This window comes from Pongo pygmaeus, chromosome 1 (genome assembly GCF_028885625.2).
Source record: "Pongo pygmaeus isolate AG05252 chromosome 1, NHGRI_mPonPyg2-v2.0_pri, whole genome shotgun sequence".
Lineage (NCBI taxonomy): Eukaryota > Metazoa > Chordata > Mammalia > Primates > Hominidae > Pongo > Pongo pygmaeus.
In genome coordinates, this window is record NC_072373.2 from 214,551,921 (window position 1) to 214,559,851 (window position 7,931).

The window sequence follows — 7,931 nt, forward strand, 5'->3', positions numbered from 1 at the left end:
CTAATGTCTGATTTATCTTTGACAAAATAAGTGTGAATGATTGTTTTTAGCGACATGGCAGCTGCAAAGAGAGGCACAGACATGGCAAGAGAGGGAGGGATCACCTGATCCTTCTCATTTCATAGGCATCTATTCCTGCCTGGTGTTTATGAGCCTGAGACTTGGCAGGGCTGTCCTGGTGTATAACTCCATGGCTCTGTGGCAAGACTTGAATAGGCTGGTGGTGACACTTGGTGTGACCACTGCCACCTTCAAAGATGCCATTAAGCGTTCACAAGAAAATGAAGGGAAACATAGAAAAACTGATTATGAAAGTTGTTGCCTCTCCCGCTTCTTCATATTGCTGTGTGATGTTAGTTAGACTGCAACTTAGCACAACAGCTGTTCTAATAATTGGCAGTTTCTCATTGAGTTAAGCCTACCTGATAAAGAAGCACGCTTACATTTATTGACTACCCCTGTAAAATGAACAATACATCCAACAAGGCTTCTACCAAAAATGTTCTTCTTAACCTCCTTTTTATACTAAGGAAAAACTGGGTACAACACAAATCTTCATCAACAGAAGAATACCGACTGTTACAGAGTCATAAAACAATCCCAGAGGTTCACTCCATAATATCAAAACCAGGAACCCACACTGATGCCCAATGGCAGAAAATCATGATACAAAAATGAGAGAAACGAGTGAGAGAAAATGTACTATAGTCATAGTAGTGGGTAAAAGCCAAAGAGCTCAGTTTCTACTCATGATATTCATTAGAAGAACCAAAGGAATATGAACCAATAGCTGTAAGGGTCCAGGTCTGCACAAGGTGCCTGTTGGGTGCAGGGTTCTGTTGGCTCCAGTGATGTATCTCAGGTGGGCTAATTTTTACGGACATAGCCACTTAAAAATCTATCAAACAATAATAAAGGGATAGCTATTTGCATGCTAATTTACCATTGTATAGAAGGGAGAACAGACATCAGATTGTTTTCGTCAAATAAAAGCAAAACCAAGATTTACGAAGAAAAGAGGAAAGAGGAAAAGAAAAAAATCACCTGGGACCTTTGTGATTTTGCTCCCCTTGGATAAGAGACTTGACAGAAAGCTTTCAAAGAGGTCACTGTGGCCTGTCTTCTCCAGACCCATGACACTTGGTCACCACGAAAAACAATTACAGATGTTGGACTTTAAAATATGCTAGAAGTTTAGCAGCTCATCCTATGCCACATAATCTCTGTGTGACATCCACCATGTCCTTCTGTTGTACATCCCTTCAGTTAAGCCAGGAGGGTGCCTCTCCCCACAGTGGAATATCATACATCAATGTGTAGAACGTTTGTTGTGCTGGCAAGCAAATGACAAAAGGGACATTGATAGAATTAGGAAACAAATTGGAATATGATCTGTTACCATTCCCGTGGAAGATAAATTTGCAGAATGTACTCAAATTAGAAGCATTAAATAAATGCTGTAATTAAATATGGCACATCCCATTCTCTACACTACAGAAATATCTGCAGGAGTGACCAAAGATATGCGTACAACTATGGTAGAGACTGCAGCATCAGTTATAATCCTAAAACTGAAACCCACCTTATTTCAAAAACATCTTGAAAAGGGTTAAATAAATCATGCACAAACTGAGGAAGAAATGCTGTTTTCACAAACAATGGTGAGGATCACCATGAGGATGACTGATTCCACTGTTCACATTTGATAGAGCAATCAGTTCACCTCCCGAGTTCAAGCGCTCCTCCTACCTCAGCCTTTCAAAGAGCTGGAACTACAGGCGGATGTCAACATGTTCGGATAACTTTTGCATTTTTTTGGTAGAGATGGGGTTTTGCCATGTTGGCCAGGCTGGTCTTGAACCCCTGGGCTCAAGCAGTCTACCCACCCCAGCCTCCCAAAGTGCTGGAATCACAGGTGTGAGCCACTGCGCCCAGCCAGATTTTATTTTTCTCTGAAAAGATGGTATATTTACATGGTTCAAAATTCAAATAGGGCCAGGCGTGAGCCCTGGAGTTCGAGACCAGCCTGGGCAAAAGAGAGCCCCGTCTCTATTTAAAAAAAAAAAAAAATAGTACAGAAAATTGTAAAGTTAAAATAGGCATCTCTTCCATTTCTGTCTCCCAGTCTCACCCTGTAGGCAATCTGTGGGATGCTGCTTCCTGTGAATCCTTCCAGGGATGTTTTAGATCAAGTCTTCCTCTTGTCACCCAGGCTGGAGTGCAATGGCATGATCTTGGCTCACTGCAACCTCCACCTCTCAAGTTCAAGTGATTCTCCTGCCTCAGCCTCCCAAACAGCTGTGATTACAGGTGCCCACCATCATGCCTGGCTAATTTTTGTATTTTTAGTAGAGACAGGGTTTCACCATGTTGGCCAGACTGGTCTAGAACTCCTGACCTCAGGTGATCTGCCCGCCTCAGCCTCCCAAAGTGCTGGGATTACAGGTGTGACCTCCACACTCGGCCTTTTTATTTTTTGAGATGGAATCTTGCTCTGTCACCCTTGCGGGAGTGCAGTGGCACAATCTCAGCTCACTGCAACCTCGGCCTCCCAGGTTCAAGCGATTCTTCTGCCTCAGCCTCCCGAGTAGCTAGGACCACAGGCGTGTGCCACCACACCCGGCCTCCCTTCCCATTTTTTTAATGCGAAAGAGAACATATTATATATACACTTTCTTCTGTACCTTGCTACCTGTCCTTGATAGTTTAGGGACTATCCCTTATTCCTTATAAATATATAAAGAGCTTCTTTTTCACTGTTTTCCCCAGAGATCTAGTATTCCACCAGATGTGCCTAAATTTATATAATCCATCCCTTACTGATGGGCCTTGTAGCAGGTAGACGTAGTGGGTGAACTGTGTCTCCCAAAAAAGTATGTTCAAGTCCTAACCCCCAATACCTGTGAATGTGACCTTATTTGGAAATAGGGCATTTGCAGATAATATCCTCCTGGATTTAGGGTGGGGCCTAAATCCAATGATGAGCATCCTAATAAGGAAAGGAGAGGACACACATGGAAACACAGGGAAGAGGCAGAGATGGGCGTGATGCTGCCACACACCAAGGAATGCTCGGGGCCACCAGAAGCCGGAAGTGGCAAGGATTCTGGCCTAGACCCTCTGGAAGGAACATGGCCCTACAGGCATCTTGATTTCAGATGTCCAGCCTCTAGAACTGGGAGAGAATAAATACATTCAGGTGGCTTAAACCACCCAGTGTGTGGTCACTTGCTACAGCAGCCCTAGCAAGCTAATACACGGGTAGACTTGTTTTGTTTTGAGACAAAGTCTTGCTTTGTTGCCAGGCTGGAGTGCAGTAGCATGATCTCAGCTCACTGCAACCTCTGCCTCCTGGGTTCAAGTGATTCTCCTGCCTCAGCCTCCCAAGTAGCTGGGACTACAGGCGCATGCCACCATACCCAGCTAATTTTTAGAAGAGACGGGGTTTCACCTTGTTGGCCCGGATGGTCTCCATCTGTTGACCTCGTGATCGGCCCACCTCAGCCTCTCAGAGTGCTGGGATTACAGGCATGAGCCACCGCACCCGGCCAGGTAGACTTCTAAGATGGCTCTCAATGATCCTTGCCTCCTGGTATCCACACCCTCCACTTAGTGTGGACACGACTTGTGACTTTTACTCAGAAGACCCAGCCAAGGGATGGGATCGTTTCTGGAATTAAAACTATGACTGCTATCTTGCCACAATCACGTTTGCTGGCTTCGATGAAGCAACTGCAAAGACGTGAACTATGCAGAGGCCTATGTAGAAAGAAAATGAGTGACCTCTGTCCAACAGCCACGAGGAACAGAATCATGCCCGAAACCACGTGAGCGAGCTTGGAAGCAAACCCTTTCCCTGCTGGGCCTTAAGATGACAGTGCGGCCTCGGCTGACACTTTGACTGCAGACTGTGAGAGGCCTGTGACCCAGCTGAGCTGCACCAGATTCCTGACCACAGAAGCAGAGATGACAAATGCAGGTCATTTTGGTTGGGTGTGGTGGCTCATGCCTGTAATCCCAGCACTTTGGGAGGCTGAGGTAGGCGGATCACCTGAGGTCAGGAGTTTGAGACCAGCCTGGCCAACAGGATGAAACCCAGTCTCTACTAAAAATATAAAAATTAGCCAGGCATGGTGGCGGGAGCCTGTAATCCCAGCTACTTGGGAGGCTGAGGCAGGAGAATCGCTTAAACCTGGGAGGTGGAGGTTGCAGTGAGCTGAGATTGCACCATTGCACTCTAGCCTGGGCAACAAGAGTGAAAATCTGTCTCAAAAAAAAATAAAAATGCAAATAAATAAAGTACTTACTTACAGGCTTTGTATGGTTGGCTAAAAAAAAAAACAACAGTATCTGTCAACATTTAAGCTGCAGTGAAGAAAAATTGGTCTTTTCCCTACTCCAGTCCACTCAGTCCACAGAGCATGGTATCTTTCTCACTCCCAGCTCATAGAAATCAACAACTATTAAGTACCTACTGTGTGCCCATGGTGCATTTCAGTAGCTTTCAATCACCAGTGAAATAAAGCCCCACCCTTCGCCTGTCATTCCTATTTGCTACGGCTTTCATAAGCCATGCGGAGGGAATGGGACTTTTCATATATTAAGGGGGTCTTATGTGCCAGGCTTTGCAGGGAGCACTGCTCCAAAGAAGTAGCCACCCTGACTAAAAGCATGGATGCTGGAGCCAGACTGCCTGGGTTCAAATCCCAGCTCTGCCACTTACCAACCATGTGACTTTGAACAAATTATATAATTTCTCTGCATTTCTCATTTTCAAAACAGGAATGAGTACTGCTATAAACATTTGTGTCCACCCCCACCTCCAAATTCATACTGAAACCTAATCCCTAGTATGATGGTATTTGGAGGTGAGGTCTTTGGAAGGTAATTATGTCATAAGCGTAGAGCCCTCACAAACAGTATTGCCCTTATAAGGAAGCCCTGGCCAGGTGTGGTGGCTCACACCTATAATCCCAGCACTCTGGGAGGCTGAGGCAGGCGGATCACGAGGTCAGGAATTCGAGACCAGCCTGGCCAATATGGTGAAACACCATCCTGACTAAAAATACAAAAATTAGCTGGGCGTGGTGGCGTGTGCCTGTAGTCCTAGCTACTTGGGAGGCTAAGGCAGGAGAACTGCTTGAACCCAACAGGCGGAGGTTGTAGTGAGCCAAGATCACACCATTACACTCCAGCCTGGGCAATAAGAGCAAAATTTTCTTTAAAAAAAAAAAAAGGCAGCGCCATCCCCATGTGGGGGCTCACGCCCAGCATTTTGGGTGGCCAAAGCAGGAGGATCACTTGAGGCCAGGAGTTTGAGATCAGCCTGGTCAATATAGCAAGACTCCATCTCTTTAAAAAAAAAAAAAAAAAAAAGTCCCCAGAGTACTCTATTGCCCCTTCTACCATGTGAGATTACAGCAAAAAGACAGCCTTACCAGACACCAAATCTGCTGGTGCCTTGGACTTCCCAGCCTCCAGAACTGTGAGCAAAAAATTTCTTCTGTTTATAAACTACCCAGGCTATGTTATTCTGTCATAGTCCCAAATAGACTAAAACAAGTACTTACTGGCCAGGTGCGGTGGCTCACACCTGTAATCCCAGCACTTTAGGAGGCCAAGGCAGGCTGATCACTTGAGGTCAGGAATTTGAGACCAGCCTGGCCAACAAGATGAAACCCCGTCTCTACTAAAAATCCAAAGAATTAGCCAGAACTACTACTGGCACACGTCTGTAATCACAGCTACTCGGAGGCTGAGGCAGAAGAACTGCTTGAACGCAGGAGGCAGAGGTTGCAGTGAGCCGAGATCATGCCACTGCATTCCAGCCTGGGCCACAGAGCGAGACTGTCTCAAAACACAAAACAACAAGTCCTTACCTCATAGGGTTGTAGAGATGACGCAATGAGTTTTATAAGTGCATAGAAAAGTGCCTAGCAGAGAGTTAAGCATTACTTTAGCAATAAACAATAAACATTACTTAAAGGCAACAGGAATGCCCAAAGGAGCATCGTAAGGGACCTCCCAAGGCCCTACAGCTATTAAGTCTATCCAGATTCTCTCTTTTCCACACTGATTCCCACCTCAAACACCCTTTGCTCACCTTTGTATTGGTTATCTATTGCTGCATAACCTTACCACAAACTTAGCGACTTAATAAAATGTATTATTTACCATCTGTTCCTATGGGACAGTCTGGGCACAGCTTAGCTGGTCCTCTGCAAGGCTGCAGTCAGTGTTGGTCAGGCCTGGGGTCTCACCTGAAGGCTTACCTGGGAGTGATCAGCCTCCAAGCTTGTGTGGTTGCTGGCAGCATTTGCTTTCTTGCAGACTGCTGGACTGAGCTTCAGTTTCTTGTTGGCTGTCAGACAGAGGCTACCCTCAGTTCCTGGCCACCTGACCCTCTCCCAAGGGCAGCTCACACAACATGACAGCTTCCTTCTTCAAAGCCAGCAAGAGAATTTCTCAGCAAGGCGGATGTTGCAGTCTTACATAACGTAACCATGAAAATAACATATTGTCACCTTTGTGGCACTCTACTGGTTAGCAGTCACAGGTCTAGGCCATCTTAAGGGGCAGGGAGTACACAAGGCTGTGAACAGCAGGTGGAGATCACAGTGACCACCTGGGAGTCTATCTGCCACACCTCTCAGTGCATCCAAATTCTGTTGCGCAGACGGCAAGTGAGGTCTAGCATACCCCCCAGAAAAGCAGCCATCTTCTACCATCCACCCACCAGTTTGTAAACTCCAGTCAGGGGTGTAATTGAAGTGATGCCTGGTTTGGGATTGAGTTTTCCTGGAGATTCTGGTCCTGTAATGAGTTTTTTCCAGCTGGGATTCCAGTTGGTGATGGACAGCACCAAGCTGTCCCTTGCTCCTGCCCCAGACCCCACAAGGTGCTTTTCAGGCTAGATTCCTGAGGGCTGTGTCATCAACTGTGCCACCTCCTCCTCCCTACCACGATGACCTGTTCTGGGTACTTACCTGACTCCAGAAAAGGTCATTAAGGGCAAACAATGCAATGTGCATCTGCTAGTGCCTCATCTGAGTGATGCTCAGGTGAACAACAGTCTGTGGCCACACGTCTAACCAGGGGATAGCCTAGATCCTAAGGCCAGGTCTGTCTCCACAATCCAAGTGCTCATCTTCAATGGTACATACTTTTTTTTTTTTCCTTTTGAGACAGTCTTGCTCTGTTGCCCAGGCTGGAGTACAGTGGCATGATCTCCGGTCACTGCAACCCCCACTTCCTGGAGGCAATTCTCATGCCTCAGCTTCTCAAGTAGCTGGGATTACAGGCATGTGCCAACATGCCTGGCTAATTTTTGTATTTTTAGTAGACAGGGTTTCACCATGTTCACCAGGCTGGTCTCGAACTCCTGACCTCAAGTGAGCCGCCCACTTCGGCCTCCCAAATTGCTGGGATTGTGGGCATGAGCCACCACGCCCAGCCATGGTACATACTTCTAATAAAGTTTCCTCTACATCTAAGCTTTCTGATTTCCACCCTCCAAGTACTTAAAACTGACTTGATGGGAAGTAATGCTATGTGAAATTGACACAAAAAAGTTACTGCTCCTGAGGATCCTTTAATGCAATCTCCTTACCCTTATTCAATGGGCAAGAGAATCTTCAATTTCCATTTTCTTTCTTTCTACAGTTTCTTAATCAGAGTGGCTATTTCCATAACAATAAAAACTGCTTCTTACAGAATCCTCAGGGAAAAGAAGTGTTGTGGCTTTTTTTCATTTTTAATTCTTTTAGAGCATTCTCTAGGGTCTCACTGTGCTGCCCAGACTGGAGTGCGAGGCCGTGATCACAGCTCACTGCAGCCTCAAACTCCTGGGCTCAAGCAATTCTCCCACCTCAGCCTCGCAAGTAGTTAGGATTCCAAGCAGGCACCACCATCACACCCAGCTTTTTTTTGTT